This window comes from Lissotriton helveticus, chromosome 10, assembly GCF_964261635.1.
Source record: "Lissotriton helveticus chromosome 10, aLisHel1.1, whole genome shotgun sequence".
In the NCBI taxonomy this organism is placed as follows: Eukaryota; Metazoa; Chordata; class Amphibia; order Caudata; family Salamandridae; genus Lissotriton; species Lissotriton helveticus.
The window spans coordinates 172,457,738-172,483,743 of NC_136071.1; positions in this window are offsets into that span (position 1 = coordinate 172,457,738).

Genomic DNA, 26,006 nt, shown 5'->3' on the forward strand with positions numbered 1-26,006 from the left:
TTTTCTTTATTTGTTGCGCCCTTTCCCAAACAACAATTCAAATTGAGCATTACATTTATTTTACAGCAACTACCATCACAATGGAAGTGTGTGTCTTGGGCCATTGTGGAATTTTCACTTAACAAGCCCTGGATGTGAAATTCATACATTAAATGGTTTGAGAATGGTAATGCAATTAGTGATGAAGCCTATATATTAATTGGGCAGTTAACTGCAAATAAACGACACTGCCCTGCTTGAGGCCGCCAGCACGATTCCCATAGGGACAAATCTCTTTTTTTAATCAGCCATTAATACATCGCTTTCCGATTTGCGAATAAGTGTTGAATCCCCTTTTTTGCCACTTCCTATTTGTGATGTGGAAAAGGTTGCAAAAGCTCTTTTATGAATCTGAAAAAACTTTTCTGCCTTCTAAATGGGGTGTTGTACATTGTGAAACACCTTTCTGCAGTCTATAAACCTGTGATTTTGCAAATTACAGGGCTTGTGCATCTGCTTCCTAGTTTATTAGACTAGAGTAAACCTTTACTTCCCTCTAAAAAGTGAGGGGGAGGCCCAATTTCCAGCCACAAATTTTCAACTTCATATTTGTATTTCTATTTCCATCTGAACCCTATTTTAATTCTAGTAAAGCATTTGTCCTTTCAATCTTAAAATTATAACTTAATGTGGACTAGATTGCTGTCATAGTCTGCTTTTGCGTAGACGTGTTTTCCACCGAAAGTATTTGTAATTCCAGCGAGCGGTGATACATTACAACAGGTTTTAGTTGTGTTGACTTCAGAAGACCGCTAGATGAATGTTCTTGACTTCAGATTTTAAAGTGTTTTCAGTCCACCAGTCAGTATGATTATAGTTGTAAAATAAATTTTAAGGTGTCTTAGGGGTGACCTAAGTCATCATCTCACTTTCAATTACTTGGAAATAGCTCATGCCTAATAGGTTGTGCATTTTGTAATAGGCTGATGGATACTTTATGCAGCCATTCACACTGTTATTCATGATGTCATCACCTTCAAATACCGCACAACTACAGGACTCCTACAGTGATTTTCATGCAACTGTAGTCCTATGCACAGGATCACCGCTGCGTATCCTTTGTCAATTAACTATAGGACCATAAAAGGCACTGAGATTAGTTAAGGCATGATGGAAGGAACTTAGCAATAAGGGAGTGACGTATTTGGCCTGCAAAAATCTGTGTTTTGTGTAATTACATTCATTGTAACTTAGTTGTCCTCAACCACTTAATACAACAAGATAGAACATACTCTTCAGGATATATTATGCACTAAGGGGGAGATTTTCAAACATTTTGCGCTGGTTTAGCGCCACAAAATTGCCAAAAACTAGGGCACATTTTTTTTGCTATTTTCTTTCCAGTGATAAACTTGTTTCGCGCTGAAAAGTACCCTGTAAGTAGCGCAAAGCAGTGCAAAGCAGCGCAAAGCACTGCTTTGCGTTACTTTGCGCCGAGGCAACATTACATGGGTGGTACATGGGCGTTCTCATGCAGCCACCCATGCCTTTTGATGCAAAACCATATTTACAAAGATTTGTGAACATGGTCTTGCACCAAAAGTTAACGCCCATTCAAAGGAGGCGGTAACAAGAGAAATGCTTTAATCTCTCCTTGCTTTTCTGACTTTCAGTGTGCGCTGCACTGTGCAGCACGTATGCAAAGTGGGAAAAGCTTTGCATCGTGCCTAGCATAGTATTTTGTACAGGAATGGTATCCTTCCTGTACAAAACCTATGCTACACTTATGCACACGCCCTAGCGCTGCGGCGCTAAGATGTGTGCTTGGCGCACGGCAGCTGTAATCAGTGCCGGCGCAAGGGAAAGGGGAGGAAAGTGCCATATCTCTGAAAATATGGTGCTCTCCTACTCGCTCCTTGTCGCACAACGCAGCACAGCCTCGCGGGGGGCTGAGCTGCGTTGCTTAACTTTTTTAAAAATCCCCCCCAAACTGTTTTCACACCTGTGAGCGTCCCATCATTGCCGTAAGCATTTCTTACTTTCTGGAGAAGTTGGAAGCCGTATCACAACTAGTTGCTGAATAATACAGTTCTCCATAAACTAAGTCCCTGATTTAGAGTTTGGCAAATGGATACTCAGTCACAAATGTGACGGATATCCTGTCCACCTTATTGCAAGTGCATTGGGATATGTTGCATTTATAATAGGTGGATAAGATAGATGTGACGTTTGTGATCAAGTACCCATCCGCCAATCTCTAAATAAGACTTTGCTCAGGAAGTAGTGGTTGTCTTTAAATAGTGATGTTATCCATTGGCATGTTCTACCATAACTGGTGACAATAAAATTGATGCAATCTCTGGTACCAACTCCGCTGACTACAACTTTAGCTCCACCTCCTGTACTCCCTCATCTCCTCACAACATCAATTTACTGTAGGGGAAAGAAACCAGATAGCATAACATCATGTTAAATAATGTAGTTGGGACCATAATCTGGAACAAAGCTACTTCTACACTGACACAAGTCAAAATCATATTAATTACCAAATTAATAGACCTCCTGGTAGCCACCACCATCCCTAAATGCAGACTTACTTTGTCAACCAGCTTCATGGTCTTGTCCTGCTCTACCAAAATGAGAGCACCCAAACTGACTCCACACGAGAACGCGACAACCCTTACCGTACTTCATTATAGCCACTTACTAGTAATCATTGCACACATCTCTTATCCAGCTCCCAAAAGGAACTGCTTGTCATTCAACTGAAGTTGGATCACCTGCATTAACTGATACAGAGTTCGGCATCCCTACTTTCCTCTCTCCGCAATAAGCACTCTACTCCAAAGAACAACCCTTCTAACCTCTTACTTCTCACTCGGTACATCTGCTCCTGAGGAGTTCTCAACACACATGCCAAACTCAGTGTTTCGGGGCAATCTTCAACATATATCCCCTCAAACACACCCCACCCACTTAAATACTTTGGGCCTGATTCACAAAGGAAACTTTTTTTTGGGAGTACATTTTCACTTTGGAATAAATGTACTAGTTTCGGTATTCAAAAACTCCAAGTGTAAACTTACTACAAAAGTGTCAATTGTATGTCTCAACCCCCAGAGCAATGAAATTGGCTTAATCTTGTGTGGGTAGGTGATGTCCCTCCCTAAACCATACCCTCACCCTCCATAAACTCATTTTACTCCTCCCTAATCCAATCCTCTATTGTAGTGTCTGCCCCTTTCCCCACCCTCTTCCTGCAGTCCCACACACATTTACTTCTAAAATGTATACTTAAGTGTGCGGAGACTCTGCAGTCGAGGCGGAGAACTCAACACACATAAATATAGGTAATACAGAGGCGTAAAACTCTGCATGTAGTTTGTGAATTGCAATTTGTAATACATTGGAAGAACACTAGCCGCAAACAGGAAGCTGTGCTTGGTCCATGCTCCACGGCACAGAAAGAAGCTCGGAGAAAGAATGCAGAAGGAGAAGAGCTTCCAGTGGGAGACATGACCAGTAAGAAGCAAGGAAAGAATAGTGCAGTGGATGCCAACAAATGGTAAGTATTGGTAGGTAAAGGGCTGGCTTTAAGCCCGTTTTTAATATATATGTGTGTGTGTGTGTGTGCGTATGAGTGTGTGTATATGTTAGGGTGACCAACCGTCCGTAAATTTCACGGACAGTCCGTAATTTCCGCCGTCTGTCCGTTGTCTGTGAAGGATTCTTTAACAGACGCCATGTGTCCGTAATTTTAACCACCCACCTCCCTTCTTGACTGCGATGCTGCTGAGGTCGGGTGTAACAGACTCCGATGCAGGACCAAAGCTCAGATACCCAGCAGCATTGGAGGGGCACAGCGGGATGGCAAACCTCACACCTCCAGCCCTTGATGAGCTGTTAAGAGGTGCTTGAAGGTGACTGAGAGGGGGGAGCAGGGGCATCTATTCAGATGCAAACAGCCCTGAATGAGTCATGTCTCTGCAATTTAGAGGGGTCTCACACATTCCTTTTCTGCCCAGGGCCCAAAACATCCTAGAACCGGCCCTGATTAGGCAGCACGTGGTTCAAACAAACCTCGGTTCTTCAAACATGCAGTCTAAAATGTAATAAAATAAAAAATGGCACAATCACACCCACACTGATTAACAAAGTATGGAGGACAATCCGTTAAATTAGTTCTCTCTGAGTATCTCCTTTAGGTACTGTACATCACAGTTGGGGATGGCAAAACTAACATTTTGGAAAGAGAGCCCACCCTGGAAAAGACCAGGATGATACTAGAATACTGCATGCCCACTCCCGTGCCCACCCTGGTAGATCCTGTTCCCCCTCCTGTGATGGCTCCTGTCCCCCCATGTGGTGGCTCCTGCCCCCCCCCCCCCCCGCCTGTGATGGCTCCTGTCCCCCCCCCCTTGCTATGGTGGCTCCTGTCCCTCCTGTGGTGGATCCTGTCTCTGCCCTCGGTGGCTTCTGTCTCAGTCCTGGAATGGCTCCTGCAGCGAGGGTGAAGTTCTTGATGGGCCTCTTTTCAAAAGGGCTCAGCTCAAAATTAATATGTATAGGTGAGCGAGTGAGTGAGTAAGTGAAGGGATGGCTGGATGGCTGGCTGGATGAACTAGTGAAAGGGTGAATGGATGAATGAAAGATTGAATAGATGGATAATGAGAGAGGATGGATGGATTGATGAGTGAGTGGAAGGATGGAAGAGAGAAAAGGGAAATAGCTGGATGTATGGGTGGAAGGGTAGATGGATGGGTAAACGGGTGGATGGATGAGTAAAAAAGGATGGATGGATGAATTGATAAGTGCAAGGGTGAATGGATGGATCGATGAGTGAAAGGGTGGATGTAAAGATGGATGAATGAGTGAAAGGGAGGGTAGATGGACTAAAGGATGAATAGATGAGTGAAGGAGTGAAAGGATAAATGGATGAGAGAAAGGATGGATGAGTGATCGGGTCAATGGATGGATTCATGAGCGGATGAGTAGATGGATGGGTGGATGGATGTATGGAAAGAAGGATGGCTAAGTGAAAGGGTTGATGGAGTGAGAAAGGGTGGATGGATGGATGACTGAAAGGGTGGAAGGATGAGTGACTGGGTGGATGGATAAGTGATAGGGTCAATGGATGGATTCATGAGCGGATGAGTAGATGGGTGGGTGGATGGATGGAAGGAAGGATTGCTAAGTGAAAGGGTCGATGGAGAGAGAAAGGGAGGATGGATGGATGACTGTAAGGGTGGATGGGTGAATGGATGAGTGACTGGGTGGATGGATGAGTAAGTGAAAGGATGGCTGGATGGGTGAAAGGGCACATGGCTGGATGGATGAGTGAATGAATGGATGGGTAGAAGAGTGGATGGATGAGTGTACGGATGAATACGGTGAAAGGGTGGATGGATGGATAATGGATGGATGAGTGAAAGGATGAATGAAGGGAGGGATGGATGAGTGAAATGAGAGATGGAAGGATACATGATGGATAGGTTTGCGACTGGTTGAATATGTTTGGATATGGCTGTGGTTACTTATATATTATTGCGCGACCTCTGATGTGTCTGTAAAACTTATCCAATTGTCCTGAATTTGTGTCCTGAATTTTGACCCTTTGTCCTGAATTTTTACACTTACCGTCCTGAATTTGCGTCAAAGCCAGTTGGTCGCCCTAGTATATGTATGTATGTATATATATATATATATATATATATATATATATATATATATATATATATATATATATATATATATGTGTGTGTGTGTATGTGCGTGTGCGTGAGCGTGTGCGCGTGTCTTGGAACTCTCATCTGCAGGAGTTATTTCTTCAGAGTTCAAACCGGGGCACGTTTTTTCTCGCAAATGCCAGTGTGAGCCACGCGCTTGAATTTCTGAGCGCGCGCGTCTTTTCTCGAGGCCTCTACAGAGAAGGCGTGGGCGTCTGAGGAGACGCCAATAAAGCCCTCCATCCCTCTGGCTAGTCAATATGACCGACCAATCCAATGAGACGTCCACTCCAGGCCGCAAAATCTATAGCAGTGCAATCCGTTTTTATTACAGATATGTTGAACACACCCAGCATTCACGCAGGGAAGCGCGAGAAAATGAAGGCTCCAGACAGTGTCGTGCAGAAACCATTCGAACGCCTGAAGGCAATTAAGTAGGACTGGCCTCTCCCACAAATGACTATCCCACAAATGAGTGACACTTTGCCATCAAATGCCCGGCTGGCACGCTCGTGCTGTCATTTGTACCGAGCACAACATGCCAAGCCACGGAGAGAGTCTACAGCTAGCTGTGGGTTTTATTGCAGCCGCGGCAGTTTCTCCCGGTGTGATCAGGTGTGTTTAGCATAACAAAGAGCAGGGGGGACTTATGCACTCCCTCAGTCCTGAGAAGAGGAGCTCGCTGGCAGGGAGGCAGGTGAGGGGAGGCGGCTTCAAAGCGGGTTTCTCTCCCTCTCCCGCTGACAGCTGTGGCTGCGCGCAGCACTTTCAAAGGGAGGGAACGGGAGCGCAGATGGAGAGAGAGCACAGAACAAAAAGAGGCCAGGTGAGGGAGGGAAAAAAGGAAGTCGGGTAGGGGAAGAGAGATGGAGATCGAGGACAGGATATTAATTCACAGAGGGACTTTTTTTCTCAAAAATAATGAAAGGGTTCTTCTGCCTGTATTAGAATGTCACTGCTCTTGCAGCACAGAAGGGTGCGTGGTTGACATTAAATTCACTTCCAGAATTAGATTTTTGCTCGGTGATGCACATGTTATTTGGTATATACAAGCACATTTACTATTCATACTGTATTTTAGTTCTGATCCTTTAACCACCTTCTGGGAGTAAGCCTGACCGCTTGATATTACAATTTTTGAGAGACAAATTTAGAAAATGCAGAACTCTCGTATCCAAATCAAATGAAGTAGTCTTGACCCCCTTTGCTGCTAGGCTCCCCCACGTCGAATGTGTGTCCTTTTCTTCCAACATCCTGAGGATTCTAAAGGTACCTAGGGTTCCCAGGAGTCCACAAATTAGCGAAAATACAGCAACATTTCGTTTTTTTGGGAAATATGGGAGAAAAGTGCTGCAGAAAAAAGCACCTGTTTTTTTCCCTGCAATAGCTATTAATAAAGGGTTTGCAGTACTAAAATCACCATCTTTCCAGCTTTCTTGAACAGGCCGACTTTTGCCAGAAAACCAAACTTTTCTACACAGTTTTGGCATTTTACTGGGATAGAACCCATTTTTCCAATTTGTGTTTTTTTTTTTTTTTTGAGAGTTTTATATAGCGCAAACTTGAACCGAACCGAATCAGTTATCAGAGCGCTTTACATAGCACCAGTTACGTTACATGAGGACACACTTTCATTTTTTAGGCACGGGGAGATTAAGTGATTTGCCCAGTATCACAGGGGGTTTTTGGCGTCGTTACCGAGACTCGAACCGAGTTCCCCAGGTCCGAGGTCGAGCGCCTTAGCCGTTAGGCCAACCCCTCTCCCCTGTTTTCAACCTCCTTCCAGTTAGTGGTAGAAATGGGTGTGAAACCATTATTAGATCCCGGAAAGCTATACATTATTGAAAAGTAGACAACATTTTGAATCCAGTAATGGTTCATTTGTGTAGATCCTTCATGGGTTTCCTATAGAAACTAACAGTTGAATTAAAACAAATATTGAAATGAGTTGGGAAAAACAGCAATTTGTGCCTACGTTTTCACCTGCAACTTCTTTTATGTATGGCATATGTTTGAAAGCAATATACCGTTACATCTGCTGGACCCTTCTAGTTGTGGGGATATATAGGACTTGTAGGTTCACTAAGAACATGAGACACCGAGAGTCAATAATTGAGCTGCGCCTTGCAATGTTTTTTCATTGTGTACTGGGTATACAGCAATTCTTTGGGAAAATATAAAGAGTGGAAAATTGGTACGAAAGAAATCTAGGTATGTCTGAAATGGGAACAAAATATGAAGTTTAGAAGCAGTGATTGTTTGCACATCTCTGAATTTATGGGTACCCATACTAGCATGTGAATTAGAGGGTATTTTTTCAAAATTACTACTTTTTTACACATTGTCTTACATTATAAAGGCAGAAATGTTTAGAAAGTCAATTGGTAATAACACTTGTTCTACTATTCTGGATTCCCCTAAGTCTTCCGATAAAAATGGCACCTCACTTGTATGGGTAGGCCTAGCGCCGCAGCAGGAAATGGCCCAAAACGCAGCATGGACACATCACATTTATCCAGTAAAAACTGACCCTTTTTTCACAATGTGGCTAGCTGTGGATTTTGGACCCTACCAACGATGTAAAGTTTTTTAAAACTAGACACTCAGAGGAATCCAGGATGGGGTGACTTGTGTGGCTCTCAACAGGTTCTGTTACCCAGAATCCCTAGCACACCCCAAACTGTGTGAAAAAAAGCATATTTTCCTCACATTTCTGTGATGGGAAGTTATGGAATCTGTGGTTGTCACAACCTTCTACACTCCCAGCATTCCCCCAAGTCTCCCGATAAAAATGATACCTCATTTGTGTGGATAGGCCTAATGCTGACAACAGAAAACAGCCCACATCTCAGCATGGACACATCACATTTTTCCAGTGAAAACTGACCCTTTTAGCAATGTGCCTTGCTGTGGAATTTGTACCCTAACTGACTCAGAACCTAGGGAAACCTAGCAAACTTGCACATTTCTTCAAACTATAAACACATGGATATCCAAGATGGGGTGACTTGTGTGGCTGTTACCAGGTTCTGTTACTCAGAATCCCTTGCAAACCTCAATCTTTGTAAAACAAAGAAACACATTTTCCATACTTTTATATGAGGGAACCTACTGGAATCTGTGGGGAGCCACAAACTTCCACCCACCCAGCATTTCCCCAAGTCTCCTGATAAAAATGGTACCTGCTTGCATGAGTAGACCTAGTGCCCACGACAGAAAATAGCCTAAAACATACAGTGGAGTCTACCAAAATTATTGATCACAAAAAAGACTTGGTTTTGCGAGAAAGTCACCTGCATTTTTAGTCCCGGGTTAGGCAGGCATTATACCCAGAGAGTTCTGAAAACTATACAAACCCGGGGGGGGGGGGGGGGGGGGTGGCAGGAAGGTGTGGCTTGCATGGATGTCCCTATGTTTTCCTACCCAGAATCCCCTGCAAACCTCAAATTTTGCTAAAATAAACTAATTTTCCTCACATTTCTGTGTGGGAAAGTTGTGCGATCACCAGACTGACACAAATGTCCTGCCACCCAGCATTCCCCCAGGTCTCCTGATACAAATGCTACCTCACTTGTGTGGGTGAGCCAAGTACCCGCCACAGGGAAGGGGCCCAAAACATATTGTGGAGACATCAAAATTATCTTGCCTCGGGCTCGGGGGCCATCGAGGGAAATCTACCAAATCCAGACATTTCTGAAAACTACACATCCGGGAGCGTTCAGGGAGGTGTAGCTCATGAGGATCCCCCAATGTTTTCCTACCCTAAATCTCCTGCAAATCTCAAATTTGGCTAGAATCATATTTTCCTCACATTTCTGTCTGGGATCACCACGCCAGTGATGGAGCAAGGTTTCGCTTGTAAAAGATACTTGCTCGATTCAATCCTCTCGAAATAACGTAACGCATTAATGAGTCAGTCAAGCTTTATTTCGATAAAAATGTCATAAAAGCAATACAAGAAGATTTCAAGATAAAATATAGTTCATCAGGTCATAACGGATAAAGACATGCAGCATAGATCTCCTTTGTTCAATAAAATTTACGGCTTTTGACAATGTGATTAAAAAAATCATGTTGATTAAGAACAGTTTAAGACAATAAAAGGCAATTAGATGTAAAATGTAAAATATTCATTATCAGATCAAAGTGTAGCATTACGAGCTTCAACTGTGCAATGTTCACACTCTTAATCACTATGTCAGTTTTGGGAGGCCCTTCGTATAGCCCTAAGCCTTATTAACCAGGCTCGTCACAAAAACTTGGCTACACCGCAAACGTATAAAGTTCTCGGGTCTGTTCTGAGTATACGTAGGGCAACTCGATGGTTGGTAGTGCCTAGTTGTTTAAAAATTGGCGCAAGCCAACAAGACCTAGCACTAGCATAAGCAGGGCAGGCAAACATAAAATGTGCAATACTCTCCTTAGGGTTCCCACAAGACGGGCATTCTTTGGCAGTCGGTTGAGGGGGCGCCACTTCACAGTGAATTCAGCGACTGGGATTGTGCCAAATCTGAATTGAGTATATAGAGCCCTATCCCTTAGGGTCTGGATCACATCCAGATATGGTTCGAGGGCTCTAGAAGGTTTGTGTTGTAAGAACTCCTCTGTAAGCCTTCCTGAATTTGGGTTGCTGAGATCTCTGGCATCTACCCAATCCCAATAAGTACGTTTCAGCTCTACTTTGCTCGGCGGGAATTGGGAGTCCCATGACTCTTTGAGTCCCGGGGTTATCAGCAGTGCCTTGACATTTGAGATCCATTTTATATTTTTACCCGTGTCCAATCCCATTACTTCAGTGAAGGCTTCAGCATAGTTGGTAAGTTCTGGAGTACGCCGTAGGCGTGCCCAGTACAACAGGGGGCGAAGTTTGGCCAAATCTTTGATATGGCGCCTACCCAGATCATATAACAAGGGGGTTAACGGCGTTCCCTGTGGCAACATAATGAGGTCCCTAAAGAACTTGTTTTCTGATCTACCAAGGTCATCGAGATTATCGAAGCCCCATAATTCGGCACCAAAAAGGGCCGAACTGACTGCCTTAGCTCCATACACAATGAGTGCTGGGGCAATAGGTCTACTATATGACGAGCGATGTTCTTTGCTCAACGCCCCAGCCGCCTGTTTGTGGGTCAGGAGCATTTTATCTAGATGAAATTTCCATTGGACTTTATCAGAAAGGCGTATTCCAAGGTAGTCAAAGGTCTTGACTCTCTCGAAACAGGTTCCATCTAGAGTGATGTTATTCTTAAAAGATTTATGGGGATTAAGAGTCATGAACTTTGTTTTAGATGTATTTATGACTAGTCCCCAAGTATTGCAAAAAAGTTGGAACCTATTCAAAAGCTTCTGGAGGCCTACCGGGGTCTTCGAAATCAGCAGTGTGTCGTCAGCAAACAGGAGAGTCAGCACCTTATTGCCTGCCGGGGTCGGGGCATCTGCTGGTGCTTCTTTCAGAAATGTAACCACCCGGTTCACGTATAACGAGAACAGGGTGGGTGCCATCACACAACCCTGGCGTGTTCCCCTGTTTACTGGGATCCTGTCAGTAAGCTGTCCCTGGGGTCCCCACCTGATCTGCACATAGCCTTATAAGAAGGTTAAGGATCATTGGAGGGATGTCCATGCCTTTCAATGTATGCTATAGCTTATCCCTAGGGAGCAGGTCGAAGACAGTTTTCAGATCGATAAAGGCGACATAAAGACTGCCCTTACCAAGTACCACCACCTTCCAATAGATCATAAGAAGCCTAAAGACCTGGTCTACCGTTCCTGTATTGGTCTGAAAGCCCGCCTGGTATTGTGGAAGAATGTCCTCCTCCTCAGGCCACAGTTGAATCCTCTGCAATATGACCCTGCCAACTAGCCTCTGCATTGCACCCATAAGGCTGATTGGCCTGTAGTTGGAAGGGTCCTTTCTGGCCCCCTTTTTATAGATAGGGACTACCTCAGCTCCCTTCCATGAATCTGGGACTGGGCTTCCTCCAGAGATGGATTTGATAAGGAGGAGAACATACTCAGCTCAATTGTCCCGGTCAGCGAGGAACAGATCCCCTGGTAGGCCATCAGGTCCTGGGGCTTTGGCGGGCACTATCTTTCTTATGGCTGACTCGACTTCTTTTAGTGTGAATAGGTCGCAGTCGCCTTCTTCGAGGGTTAATGTGGGTTGAGCGAGTTGGGCTTCCGCATTTGGGCTATTAGTCTCAGAGTATAAATTACAAAAAATGTCATGCCAGGTCTGAGATGTTATGTGATTGGGGATTTGTTCTAACTCACCCATATATGCCTGTATGACCAATGACCAAAAACGATTAGTATCCCTTGCTAGGCTGGCATTTTTAATGTCAACCCATCGGCTTTCGTCCCAATCTAATTTCGCTTGGTGCTGCGCCTCTCTATATTCCTGCCTTGCAACTTTTATAGCTTCTTGGCTCTAATCTCAATTATCAAAGCCTTCCATTTAAGTCTGCAATCTTTTGTGTACCATTTTTGGCCTTTTCCGATTTGAGCGACAGGTTTAGTGGGCCTTTTCGGGGCTTGGAAATGAATACAGATGTGTCGATGGTACGTAAATGTATACAAAGAGCATGGGTTGGTCCTGCTGCTATTCCTTCTCTTAACTCATTTGTGTTTTCACAAAGAACTTGCTCAATGGCCTCCATTTTTGCTTCATCTAAAGCAACCTTTTGCCATTTCAGGGCTCTGCTAGAGTTTGAGGGTATCACCTCTTTGGTCACGGAGTAGATGTGATTGAGTAGTGTGGAACAAAGTGGTGTCCATGGAGACCTCAGTGACATACAAAGGAGATTATGATCACTGTCAGTAGTATTGCCCACCTCCATATCTAGGACAAAGCCCCATAGCCTAACGTCCACTAAGATGTAGTCGATGCGGGATGGGCTAGTTACTCTATTATAGGTAGATGCCCCTTGAGGATCAGATCTAGTCCTGCCATTCGCTGCCCTTAAACCGTGTTCCAGGGTGAATGCACATAGTTGGATAGCCGCCTGTGTCCATCGTTTTACTGGGGGTATGGACAGCAGGGGGACAACCCAATTATTGTCTTCCACCTCTATCCCAACTATATCTTCTGCACTGAGGGGCTCAAAGGTGGTGTTGAAATCCCCAGCGACTATCATTCTAGAATGGGGCGGACAATCTGATAGGCCCTGTTCAAGCAACACAAGAGCAGATGAGGTTTTACCCCCTCTTGTCCTCCTTATGTAAACATTAAATAGTTCCAACACGATCCCCCCCTGGCTCTTGATGGTGAGCCTCATGATATCTGGGCTCAAGGATTTACAAATGAGCGTAGTACAGTTGAAGACAATGCTGATCCATATAATCAGCCCTCCCGAGGGACAACCCCTCTCTTTGGTAATAGCAGGTGTGTGGAAGCAGCTATAGCCCAGTTTGTATAAAGGGGCCACGCTCCATGTTTCTTGAAAAACACAGATATCGTAGTCCCCTACCAGATCATTCCAATGGGGTAGTGATAGCTTGTTACTAAGGCCAGCATCATTCCATGATATAATTTTTAGCTGGCGATTAGTAGACAAGTCATGGGTTAAGGCTGTGATTAGTGTCTTCTGCAGGTTTGGGCCGTTTAGATGAGTTAGATGTATAGATTGCGGGGGTGTCCGTGGTTGCTGCACTGCCCGAATCTCATTTAGTGGTCAATCGTTGGCTTCTAAAGATGAGGATCCTCTTGTCATCCCTGTCTGGTGTTTATCATTAGATCTTCCTAAAGATGAGACTGGTGGGAATTGCCTGAGCTGTATTTATGATGAATCGGGGGAACAAGTACGAAACTCAAGCGAAACAAGGTTCTCTGCCAAAATGGTGCTAGTTAAGGGAAGCTCGATATGGTCTTGTGGTTGTGTACGTGCCGTGTGTCTCCTTGCCCTGACAATATCCTCCCGAATGAGTGAACGACATCCCCTAACATAACGAATCCAGTGAATTGACTTATTTATTAATGACTCCTCACTTTCGTGACCAGCCGCAATGTCTAGTTTGGGGACATTGACCATATAAAGTTTGTTCCCTTCTAAATGAGAAGTTGGCAGGATAATTCCCTTTTGGTGTATTGGTGACTGTTAAATGCATTGGTGCTGCTATGTTTTTAGTTACAGTGTGAGAAGCAAAGGTTTGCTGTGGAACTGAATTCTGGGGGCACAGGTTTAAAGGCCTATACTGTCTACTATGTGAGGGGGAAGGAGCTATGCCATTCTTTATAGATAAAGATACAATTGGTCGTCCACCTGTTTGGATACTTTCGGCCTGAGCAAGGGAAGGAGGTCGCTGTGAGTGTGAGCACTCTACTACCGTTGAGCGTAGAGGCTGCTTGTAGGCGATGTTGCTGGGGGTCAAGGTTTTGATCATATCGACTAATTTGTCGATCTTAGCTCTCAAAGCCCCTATGTCTTGTCTAGGCAAGGCAACAAGGTGGTGTAGCCCTCGAGATGAAATGTCCGCCTCCTCGCTGCTTGCGGGTTGAGGTCCAGACAGTATTGCAGTGATCCTGGGCTCCGAAGTGTCGGAGATATCAACCAAAACTGCAAACCTGTTTGTACAGTGAGTTAGAGTTTCTGGTAAGCTAATTATAGGTGGCAATTTTGTGTGAGGGGAAGACATATCTTTAATCTGGGGTTCTATTATTTTTGCCCCTTAGGTTCGTGTGATATTTCATTATTGTGCTTCATTGTTTTGCTCATAGGCTGTTTGCTAAACATCGAGGGAATGGTGGACTTAGCACATAAGATGGGACTGTGGGATGGGGACTGGGCATTGCTATTAGGTGCAGATGTTTCAGTACCTAGGATGTCTTCACAGTCGTGAATGAGAGTATCAATCCTGTCCATAACACAATTATTTTTAGCACGTTTGTTTGACCTTTTGGCATTCTTCCCAGTCCCTACCCCCACCAGCAAACCACTGTTTGCACGCAACCCCTCCGTTGCCTTCCTTTTGCCCATACTATAACCAAGTTGGAATAACTGTAGTTCAAGATAAAAACAAAACTAAGTTCTGCAATGTGCTCCTAAACTGTGCAGCTCGCCAGGAGGGGGGTTAAGTGACTGTTCAGGTCAAAATTCCTGCAAAGTAAAAGAGCAGAGGAACACGATAAGATCATGGCACACAGTACCTTTAGTTCCTCTGGTGGAAACAACACAGTCCTCTAATGGATGAAGGGGAGATGGCCCAGCCCAGCCTTCTCCGGGCTTTGACGGGCAAGAACGGGCCCGTTCTTGGCCCGGCTTGGCCCGGGTGATGCCCGCACGCGTCCCGCGCTGCGGGAGCCCACTTTGTGTTTTAAGGGTGGCGCCTCCTGGCACGGACGCTGACACGGTAGGAAGCACGCGGGGCTCCCTGGGGCACTGAGTCCTGGCCCCCTCGTGTTTTGAGGGTGGCGCCTTCTGGCGCGGACGCTGACGCGGTCGGATACACGTGGGGCACCCTGGGGCACTGAGTCCTGGCCCACCTCTCAGCCTGGCTGATGCTACTGCTGGTATGCTGGTATGACGGGCGTCCCGCGCTGCGGAAGCCCGCTTCAGGTTTTGAGGGTGGCACCTCCTGGCGCCGACGGTGACGCGGTCAGAAGCATGCGGGGCACCCAGGGGCACTGAGTCCTGATCTGTATGTTTTGGGTGAAATCTGATGCCATTTGTTGTCTGGAGGTGCATGTTGCAGCATCTCTATGTGATTGTCACCATATTTGTGCCCCCCTCTCAGCCCGGCTGATGCTACTGCTGGTGTGCTGGTATGACGGGCGTCTCGTACTGCGGGAGCCCGCTTTGTGTTTTGAGGGTGGTGCGGATGCTGACATGGTTGGAGGCACGCGGGGCACCCTGGGGCACTGAGTCCTGGCCCCCCTCTCAGCCCGCTGATGCTACTGCTGGTGTGCTGATATGACGGTCGTTCCGCGCTGCAGGAGCCTGCTTCATGTTTTGATGGTGGCGCGGACGCTGACGCGGTCGGAAGCACACGGGGCATCCTGGGGCACTGAGTCCTGGACCCCCTCTCAGCCCGGCTGATGCTACTGCTGGCATGACAGATTAATAAACATGTTTCGTAAATACTAATAATGCACCACACAACATTTCTAGCATGTAAGGGAAGCTTGTCAATGCGCTTTTACTAACAGTAACTCGAGTGACCTAATATGGCTACCGTAATGTGGGATCTTTACTGCACATGCGTCTGTCACACGCATGTGACATGACGTATTCTCTGCTTTGGTGGGAAATCTTTGCTTCTGCACACTAGAACTAAAGATGGCTGCTCTATGTTTTCACATGCTAACGCTTGCATTGATGCTTTTTTTTCCCTAAATTGTTCGTTCTGCTTAATTCCTAACGCTGTAGTTAAAATAAAGTAATGGGAATAGAGTAGAGATAAGTGGTATACAGTGCATTCATTTATTCTGTGTTCTAAAATTGTTTCTCTTTGACTTTGCTACTAGCTCGTATTTTGGGCCTGATGTGTCATTGCTGAACTCCAACTTGAGACTCTCTACGCGCATGTGCTGAATTCCCTCGAATCCACAGCTATGGCATTGAATCCATGCCAATGACAGTCTTGCCTGCAATGCGCCTGGGAAAATGAATGTTTACCCTCAAAAAGGAAGACAACTTACCAATCTTCGTATACATTGTATTTGTTATTGAAACATCCATTGTCGGGTGGAATTTGGTCCGTACTCATCCTGATTCTGGTCTGCACCTGTCCTGTCCTGTTGGCACCTGAACTATCGGGAGTCCTGTATTTTATCCCAGCCTGTGGCCAGGGTTGGTCTTCATACCATTCTAGGTAATTATAAATCAATGTAGGTATATCATTGTAATGTTTCCATTTTCTTACCCTTCCTATGTTTCAATGCTTAAATAAAGTCTCATAATATTTTCACATCATCTTGCTTTGATTGTTTTCTTCCTAATTGAACGAGCTTTAATTGTATTGGTATGGACTCTGACATTTAAGAATTTACATAGATAAAGTGTTTAAACCTTTCCTGAGTCTGTGGTTATTTTATGAATGCCAATGTTTATTTACTGCCTATTATTTTAACACCTTTGATCCCTTAGGACTCTAGGTACCGGTGACAAGGATTGGTAAGTCAAATGGTATAGGTCCTAAATGGTTAATTAAAATTCTGATTAGCGCAGGTTTACCTGTTCAAAAGTGTGTATGTTTTAATGGCCCAGGTGAGTATGGTAAAAACGAGCAGGTGAGCCCGCGCTCTATCAGTATTCTTTTGGTAGCAGAGTAGTGGTTAGGGTTTAGTTAAGATAGGTAGTTAGTCGCATATTGATTATTTTTAAATTTGTATTGATTTTATGCATTAACCAAAACCCGTTTGTGTTGTTCTATGTTTGTTTTGGAATCCTCGAGGGCAGAATAGCGGGTGGTAAATGGAAGCCACACTGCAAGTGAGGTCACTTGCCTAAGGAAGTAAGTGCATGGTTAGGTAAAACTGGAAGCACTGATTAGGGATTTTCTGTATAAATGTGTGAATAAATGATAGCAAAGGAGTTCGCTGGTGAAACTTTGCTCTTATTTCACCTAGAAAGGGTAAGCCAGAGGGAGTAACAGATTCTCTAATGCTTGTATGAAGAGTAGGCGGAAGGGATCTACTCGCAGTGTATGAAGAGTAAGCGGAAGGGATTTACTCGCAGTAGGTGCAAATCATCTATCCTTTGAATTAGTCACTTAGGCACAGTGGCAAATGTTTTTACGTTGTTAACTAATGAGTATTGCATTTAAAAGTGAAAAAAAATACGTTTCCGTATTACCTTGCAAAGGAGGGAGTCAGTTGCGGAGCTGCGCTGACGTCACCAAGAGCCGCGCTGGTATTGGTTGAAACAGTGCGTGTGTAGCTGAGGTAATAATTGTAAAGGAGGGGTGAGTTCAGGGGCGTGTGAACTTGTCTCACGAGAAAAGCTGCGCAATTATTGGTCGAAATTTATTTGAATTCTAAACACTGATTGGTTCTCGAAAATAAGAGGCGCACCGGTATTGGTGAAGCATTTGGTAAACAATTGAGTGTAGCTACATATTAAAGTTATCAGTGAAAATCATATGTGGCATATAGATCCAGCAATTATAGGAAACAGACCCGATAGGAGGTACTTAGGTTTTGCTCAAGAGCAGTTCATAAGAGGAAGACCTCATATCATGTACGGAGGAAAGAGAAAAATGTCAATTTTTAAGAAAGTTAACTATTTCTTCAAGAAAGATAAAACGCTTAAAACTAGAGAAGGAATTATTATTCCACCACCTAATATGCCTGCATCATACATGATGGTAGAAAGGGGCTCCCACATGTGTGTGGTTAGAGAACTGGATGGAGTACACTAAAGATGATGGTGTTTTGACATTTCCAGAACATGGTACTTTTAATGGCAGAATTTTGTACAATTTGAGAACACGCATGAATGAATTAGATCCTAGACCTAGATTGACCCAGTACGAAGCATTAGAAGAATGGGAAACTGAGGTTTTTGAGGGAGATAGACCCAGAAGTGACAGAAATTGGAGTAATTATATCCCAGATTTCCTAAAGAGACAAGAGATAAGCAAATGAAGAAATGGAGACAGTCTATGTTAGTAGAAGGATTATAACCTGTACTGACTTTAGAGGAACCATCAGGAAGCAAGTGCACAGAGAAAAGGAAAACTGTAATGACTAGTGGTGATTCAGATGATGATTATTTTGAGGATTTATTAATGAAAAATCCGCCACGTTACCATGAGGAATCAAGTAGACTTAACCCTAGTGCTCTGTTCCTAACACCACCTTTGGTTCCACAAATTGTATATGAACCCTCACCAGACAAGGTCTTGCAGGAACGAGAAAGAGAAGCAATAAATAGATAAATGAATTGATTCAGAACATTTCCCAATTGAATACAAGTCCTGAAGCCCTCACTATACCGGTAACTATAGGCCCTGTTGTTGCCTTGTATGGAGATAAACAGATCTGTCCTAAAACTCCTGCTCTGACCACACCTGTAGTACAACCTAGAAAGGAAACCTTGATTGGTGATGACCAAGCAAGCAAGTGCGAGTCAGTAGTATCCCTAATGGATTTACCTATAAGGGAACTCAAGGTAGCTCAAACAGGAAAAATACTCCTGGAAGCCATAGAGATGTAAGAATGGAAACATCCTCAGGTACGAGAAGTTCTACTGTAGTAACCCCAGAAGAAATAGAAAGGTGGTCTCGAGAAATAGAAAAGCCAAAATCACAGCCGAAAGCATTGGATATTTTCAAATTAAGAGTTGAATTGGAAGAATTGCTTGCTGGAAATGTGGGGTTAGATAGATTAAATACATTCAGTGAAGATGAATTGTTGTTTATATGTCAAAGTATTACACAAAATACAAAAATATTTCATGAAAAATTAATGAATTTGGCTTTCGAAATGGGAATTGATATTGGAAAATCTAAAGTGTTACAGAAACCTTATTGAGCTGAATGTTCTGATAAAGATTTGATTGTAATACTTTATTCGATGGAAATACATCATAAAAGTACAAACATACAAACATATAAAAGACAGATAATCCATAGTACTACAATTACATCTCATAAAATCAAGTAAGAACAATATTTAAAAGAATATCTTCCCCTTTCCCAATATTTACACATTGTCTAGCAATCTGGAGCGTAATAACCAAGCGCCCCCCAAGTATTTGGCCACCCCGCAAACAATGTACATAGAGACCGTATTCGTTGTAATAATACGTAGGGCAGACATATGATATTTTACACCCAACTCCCTACATACAGGTTTCAGCCATTTAGCTCTAACAGATTTATATGTTGGACAGGCAAATAAAAAGTGGGGAATGGTTTCCTCAGGGCAATGACAACCTGGACATTTTAATTCAATTCCCCCCTTGGATTTCCATCTTCTCAAAAAACCATTAAGAGGCAGGGTGCCATACCTTAGTTTCAGGAATAGAGTTCTGTGACTGGCTACTTGGATAAAGTCCAAGAACGGTTCCAACTTCATAGATGGTTTATGAGCAAGGAAGTTCTTTGTTAAGGTACCCAAGTTTGAGCTGTTATTGATCTTGGCCTCAACCCAGTCCCAATATAATTTCTTTACAATTTCTTTTGGGGGAGGATCTTGTGACACCCAAAACTCCCCGAGACCTAATGACAATACTAGTTTCTTAAGGTTGTTAAGCCATTTTATTTGATTAGAAACATTGAGAGTTATTAGCTCATCCAGCACACGAGCATAGCCTATTAGTTCCTCGGTTCTTCTCAGGCGCACCCAAAATAACAGTGGCCTTAGCCGAACTTTATCCGCGATTGTTTTTTTACCCATAATAAAAAATAGGGGTAACAAGGGGGAAGAAGTCGGAAGTGAGACTAAGTCTCTGATAAACTTGTTTTCAGCAGTTACCAGTGGCCTAGTGTTTTCTGCCCCCCATAATTCGGCGCCATAAACTGCCGAGGATAAAGCCTTCCCCTCATAAACTATTAAAGCTGGAGCCACCGGTCTACTTATGGAGAGTCGCTGGTTCTTTATTATTGCACCGGACACCCTCTTTAAGTTTAATACCATCTTAGAAATATGGGAATCCCAGGTCATACGGTTGGACAGTCTCACCCCGAGGTAGTCAAATTCATTCACAACCTCTAGGGGGGATCCACGCAAGGTAACATGAACCTTCCTAATCTTTCTGTTGGGGGTTAGGACCATTAATTTTGTCTTCAGGGTGTTGACAGTTAATCCTCGGTCATCACAAAATAGGGAAAAACGGTCAAGCAACGTCTGAAGGCCCTTAGGGGTTTTAGACATCAAGAGGGTGTCGTCGGCAAAGAGGAGTGTCGGTGTTTTCTCCCCGGCAAGGACGGGGGCATCTGCCGGAACCTCCCTCAAATGGTCCACCACCCCATTTATGAAGAGGGAGAATAGTGTTGGCACCATCACACATCCCTGCCTCACCCCCCTGCTGACTGGTACCCTCTCTGTCAGTTGACCCTGTCTGCCCCAACGTATTCTTGCATAGGTATTCTCGTGCATTTTAATGACGAGTTGGAGTAATAAGGATGGAAACCCCATAGCTAGCAGAATCTCTCATAGCTTGGCACAAGGGATGACATCGAATGCCGTTTTCAGATCTATGAAAGCTAGATACAGGCAGCCCTTAATAATCGATACTGACTTCCAGTAGACGGCACAAAACCGGAAGACTTGGTCCATAGCACCAACATTCCGCCTAAAACCAGCCTGAAAATGCATAAGAATATCATTATCCATTAACCAGGTCTCCACTCTATTTATAATGACCCTGCCAACTACCTTTTGAATGGTGTCAATCAGACTGATTGGTCTGTAGTTGGCAGGGTCCTCTCTATCTCCTTTTTTGAAGATTGTAATCACCTCTGCCCCTTTCCATGATTCCGGGACAGGGTGGCCCAGCTGGATAAGAGCCATTAAAGTAGCTATATACTTTGCCCAGATTAAGGGATCGTGTAATAAAAGATCTCCAGGCAGGCCATCCGGACCGGCCGCTTTGCCTGGCAGTATCTTTAAGATCGCAGCCTTAACTTCTAGCTCGGAGAATATTATTCCATTAGCCATCGTTTCCGGGCCAGAGACAGTTTTGCTGATCTCTATCGGAGGAGGGATGGGGGTTTGATTAATAACATTACAATAAAGTTGAAAAAAATGGGCATGCCATTGTTGGTCGGTAATATGGTTTAAAATAGGGTCAACACCCCTCCGGTCTAGCTTGTTAATCAGTTTCCAAAATATAATGGAATTTTTGCCGCTAGCGGCAGTTTTGAGCTGCTGCCAGTGCTCTTCCTCCCAATTTTTTTTCGCCAAAGCAATGGAGCCACGATACTCTTTCCTTGCTAATTTTACTGCCAGTGGATCCTTTAATTTTATTGCTAGGCCAATGGCTTTTCTCTTGGCTCTACACTCAGCAGTAAACCATGGATTCTCTTTAGACAGTCCATTTGCCACCGCGGTGTTCCTTTGGGGGGTTTTAAGGAAGTTTACTCCTATTTTATCAGTGAAGGTTTTATATTGTCCCAGTAGTTTTTGGCCCATAAGGAGAACCTCTCCTCTTACCACCCCAGCAAGGCTGGAAATTTCTGTTTTGACTAGTTCCCTAATATTATCAATTTTCCCCTCTTCAAATTTTACCACATCCCACCTCAGTTTCCGATTACAATTAGATGGGAGGACATCCATTGTAACCATCTCAGGGCCCCCTTTGTTGGTAAGCCCGTGACCCCAGCTGATTTCCATGCAGAGTGGGTTATGGTCACTGTCGAAGGACTGTTTAACTTCCATGTCCTTTAGACTAGCCCAAGAGTGTACATCTAGAAAGATATAATCAATACGTGATGGGCAACTTATCCTATTATAGGTCATTGCTCCTTCACGGTCAGAGATAGTCCGACCGTTTAATGCCCGTAAATTGTGGTCCAGGGCTAATGCATTCAACTGGATTGCTCTTGCAGTCCACTTTTTAATAGGCGCCAACGTTAAAAGTGGAATGGCCTGTCTCCAGTCTTCAGAGTTTAAACCCAAAACATCCTCAGTATCTAAAGGTTCAAATGTACAGTTAAAATCACCCCCCAGCAGAATTTTGGACCTAGGTGGAAGCTCAGTCAATTTAACGTCTAAAAGCTCAATCGTTGGCGAGATTGAACCACCCGGGGTCCCTCTTGCATATACACAAAACAAATGAACAGAACTCCCATTAGGGCTTTTCAGGGAGATATGCAGGATATCACTTGACGGTATGTTATGTATTGTAACAGAATAATTCAAGTTCACCTTTACCCAAATAAGCAGGCCACCAGAGGGGCGCCCTTTTCCTATAGAAACTGCTGGGACAAAGTAAGAGGAGTACCCATTTTTATATTGAGGGGTCATGCACCATGTTTCCTGAAACATACAAATATGGAAATTATCGACAAAATCATTCCATTCAGGAATTTCAAGGTTTTTACTTAGTCCCGCTATATTCCAAGAAATAATATTGATGGAAGAAGAGTTGGTGGCTGTTACAGGAGTTGAGGGCGAGGGGGTGCAGGCTAGTTCTATCATTCTAGTAGGCATGTTGTCCACAAACTCCTCTATGTTTTCTCCACCTATAGGGATTATCTGTAATAACCCAACGTTCTCTGTAGGAACCTTATAACCAGAACTGTGGGTTAGAAGTCAATCAACTGCCTCTAGACTGCTGATTTAGAGAACATGAATGTGTTAGGATGTAAAGTGCAAATAAAAGAGTTACTGCCATTGTTACAAAAGTGGGGTGACTTAGACAAGTGGAAAGCTAGATGGACAAAAAAAAAGGAGAAAGCCCAAACGAAAAATACTGCAAATGAATATTTATTAAAAGAACAAGTAAGGGTAGAAAGGTTGTGCCCAATGAGAGAAGTGGCAGAAGGAGGTTATATGCATGTCCCGTGGTCCCAACAGGATATTTTATTATTTACGAATGATTTCCCAAAACTCAGAGAGAAACCTGTAGAGTGGTACAGACAAGTCGAAAGATTTGTAAAAGTCTCAAAGGTATTGTTGAAAGATTTAGATGGGTTGTTTGATATTGTAGGTCCTGCCGATTTATGGACAGAATGTAAAATTACTATAGATTGGCCTATTGACGAGTACCCAAGAGACCCAAAGACAGGAGCACCATTAGATGATGTAATGAAGAAGTACCATCAAGTCATAACATTTCTAAAAGGGAAAGTACCCCCAAAAGAAACTGATTGGACAAGAATAGACAGAACTAACCAAAATAAAGATGAATCAGTACATGCATATTATGAGCATCTTTTACAGGTATTCAAGCAGTACAGTAGGTTGGAAAGCATTGATACGAAAGACATGACACATCTTATTTATCGGTTTGTGTCAGGGTTACAGCCAGAAATTTCACAAATGATTAAAGATCATAAAATCTGCTGGCAGGCTAAGTCTGTTGATGAAATACTTAAATATGCAAAATATTGTGGGGATGAAATTGACAATAAATTAAAGAATTTAGAAGAAAAGGTAATGTGGGCACAAGTAAAGTTGGCAGAGCAACAGGAACTTCAGTTGAATCAATAAAAAAATTATCAGACTCAAGGAGATGGAAATTGGGGTAAAATGAGAGGAAGAATGAACAGAGAAGAGGCTAAGAAAAAGTTTCCTTGTCATGGGTGCGGAAAAATGGGGCATTGGAGGAACGAGTGTAAGGCTGTGTTGAGTAATAATGTGCAAAATGACAATTTGAATCTACAGACGCAGAATGGGGTGTCAAGGAAGCAACAGTAACAGGTAATACAGAACCAGTTACCACTTGCACCTATGCTAGATTCTGGGAGCCAAGCAAAATACAGTGTGGATCCCACAAATTGGGAGGGAAGTGGAAGAAGAGACACAGTGGCATTACAGTTTCTTTAAAGTGACGCATTTTTCGAGAAAGATAATTACTGACGGTGCCTGAGAGGGGAGGACGAGAAGTGCGTACTTGGCACATCCTTGCCGGTAGATCAGTCAGGTCCATACATTGAGGGAAAGTTGAGGGAAATGATGTTACCTTTTTGTTGGTTGCTGACGCTACCCGTTCTACTGTGAGAACAGCAGACGTTCCAAACTTACCCCTCTCGGGAGAAGCGATCCAAGTAGTGGGCGTTTCTAATAAACAAATTAGTACCCCTGTTACAGAACAAATGGAAGTCAGCATAGGTAATTTTAAAGAAATGCACAAATTTGTAGTGTGTGACTCCAGTCCAGTAAACCTATTAGGTAGGGACTTACTGTGTAAAATGAATTGCACAATCTTTTGTACTCCAAGTGGTGTTGAAATTCAAACCCCAGATGAAGACGGAGTTTATAAATTAATGTTAGCAAAAAAAGAAACTGAAAATAAAAAGATGATAACCGAAGATCTCCCAAAAGAATTGCAGCATACGGTGAATCCTGAAGTGTGGGATTTCACTGGGGAAGACGTAGGATGAATGGCAAATGTTGATTCGGTAAAAGTGACAGTGAACGAAGGTGCAGTTTACCCAAATATTCGACAATACAAGATGAGCCCAGAAAAAAAAGGCAAGTGTTGCAGAAGAAATAAAGCGTTTGGTTGAGCAAGGAATTTTACAAGAAATTATGAGCAGTTCATGTAACTCACCTATAATTGGCATAAAGAAACCAAGCGGGAAATATAGGGTCATACAAGACCTCCAAAAGGTTAATAAAATTGTCGTCCCATGTTGTCCATTTGTGCCAAATCCTGCAGTTATTCTGTATCAGATACCGTGGGGAGCCGGATGGTTCACAGTAATTGATTTGTGCCATGCATTTTTCTCTGTACCATTACATACAGATAGCAACATTTCTTTTCTCGTTCAAATTCGACGACCATGTTTACGTTTGGAATCGTATCCCTCAGGGGTACACAGAAGGTCCATCAATCTTCAATCAGATATTGAAAAAATGTCTGGTCTGTCCTGGTGCAATATATAGACGACCTATTGGTGGCGTCTAAGACTCAAAATGACTGTGTTATTGATACCATTGCATTGCTGAATCATTTAGCTGAAGTAGGGCATAAAGTGTCACCTGAGAAGTTACAATTCTGCACCACATCAGTAAAATATCTGGGGCACCAGATAGAGACTGGGGTCAGGAGAGTTACCTCTGAAAGAATCAAAATATTCAGAAACATGAATCTACCTCAAACGCAGAAAGAAATCAGAATGTTTCTTGGAGTTGGAGGTTACTGCAGGCAGTGGATTGTGGGATTTGCAGTCCTAGCAAACACCTCTAATACAAATGACAACAAAGAGCGCGAAGGACCCAGTAGAGTGGGATGATGAAAGCATGACTGCTTTCTTTTTTTTTTGTGAAAACTTTTTATGTGCATTTCGTTGTCAGGAATTTACACGCATCAATAAACATCAATCGTCTCCATTGATAATACAGCAGTACATTATACGATTCCCTGCGTACATGACAAGTTATTGTAATACATTTCCAGTTGCTTAGCAAATGACATCCATCACACCGCTCCCCCCTCCATCACATTAGAGTTGTAGTGTAGACTTAACAAAAGCTCCCCTCCGAGTTCAAAGGCTATCTTCATGGGTTGACGATGCATGCGGAGGTTCACAAATATTTCCCCGGGATTCATTCCACTTCCCCCATATTCTGGACCATTTTTTGGGAAATCCCCTGTGGGTATAAACCGCTCTTTCAGCTACCATAGCGGTATCCATCATGACTGCTTTCTTGAGGCTGCAAGACCGTCTGTGCTCAGCTCCAGCTTTAGG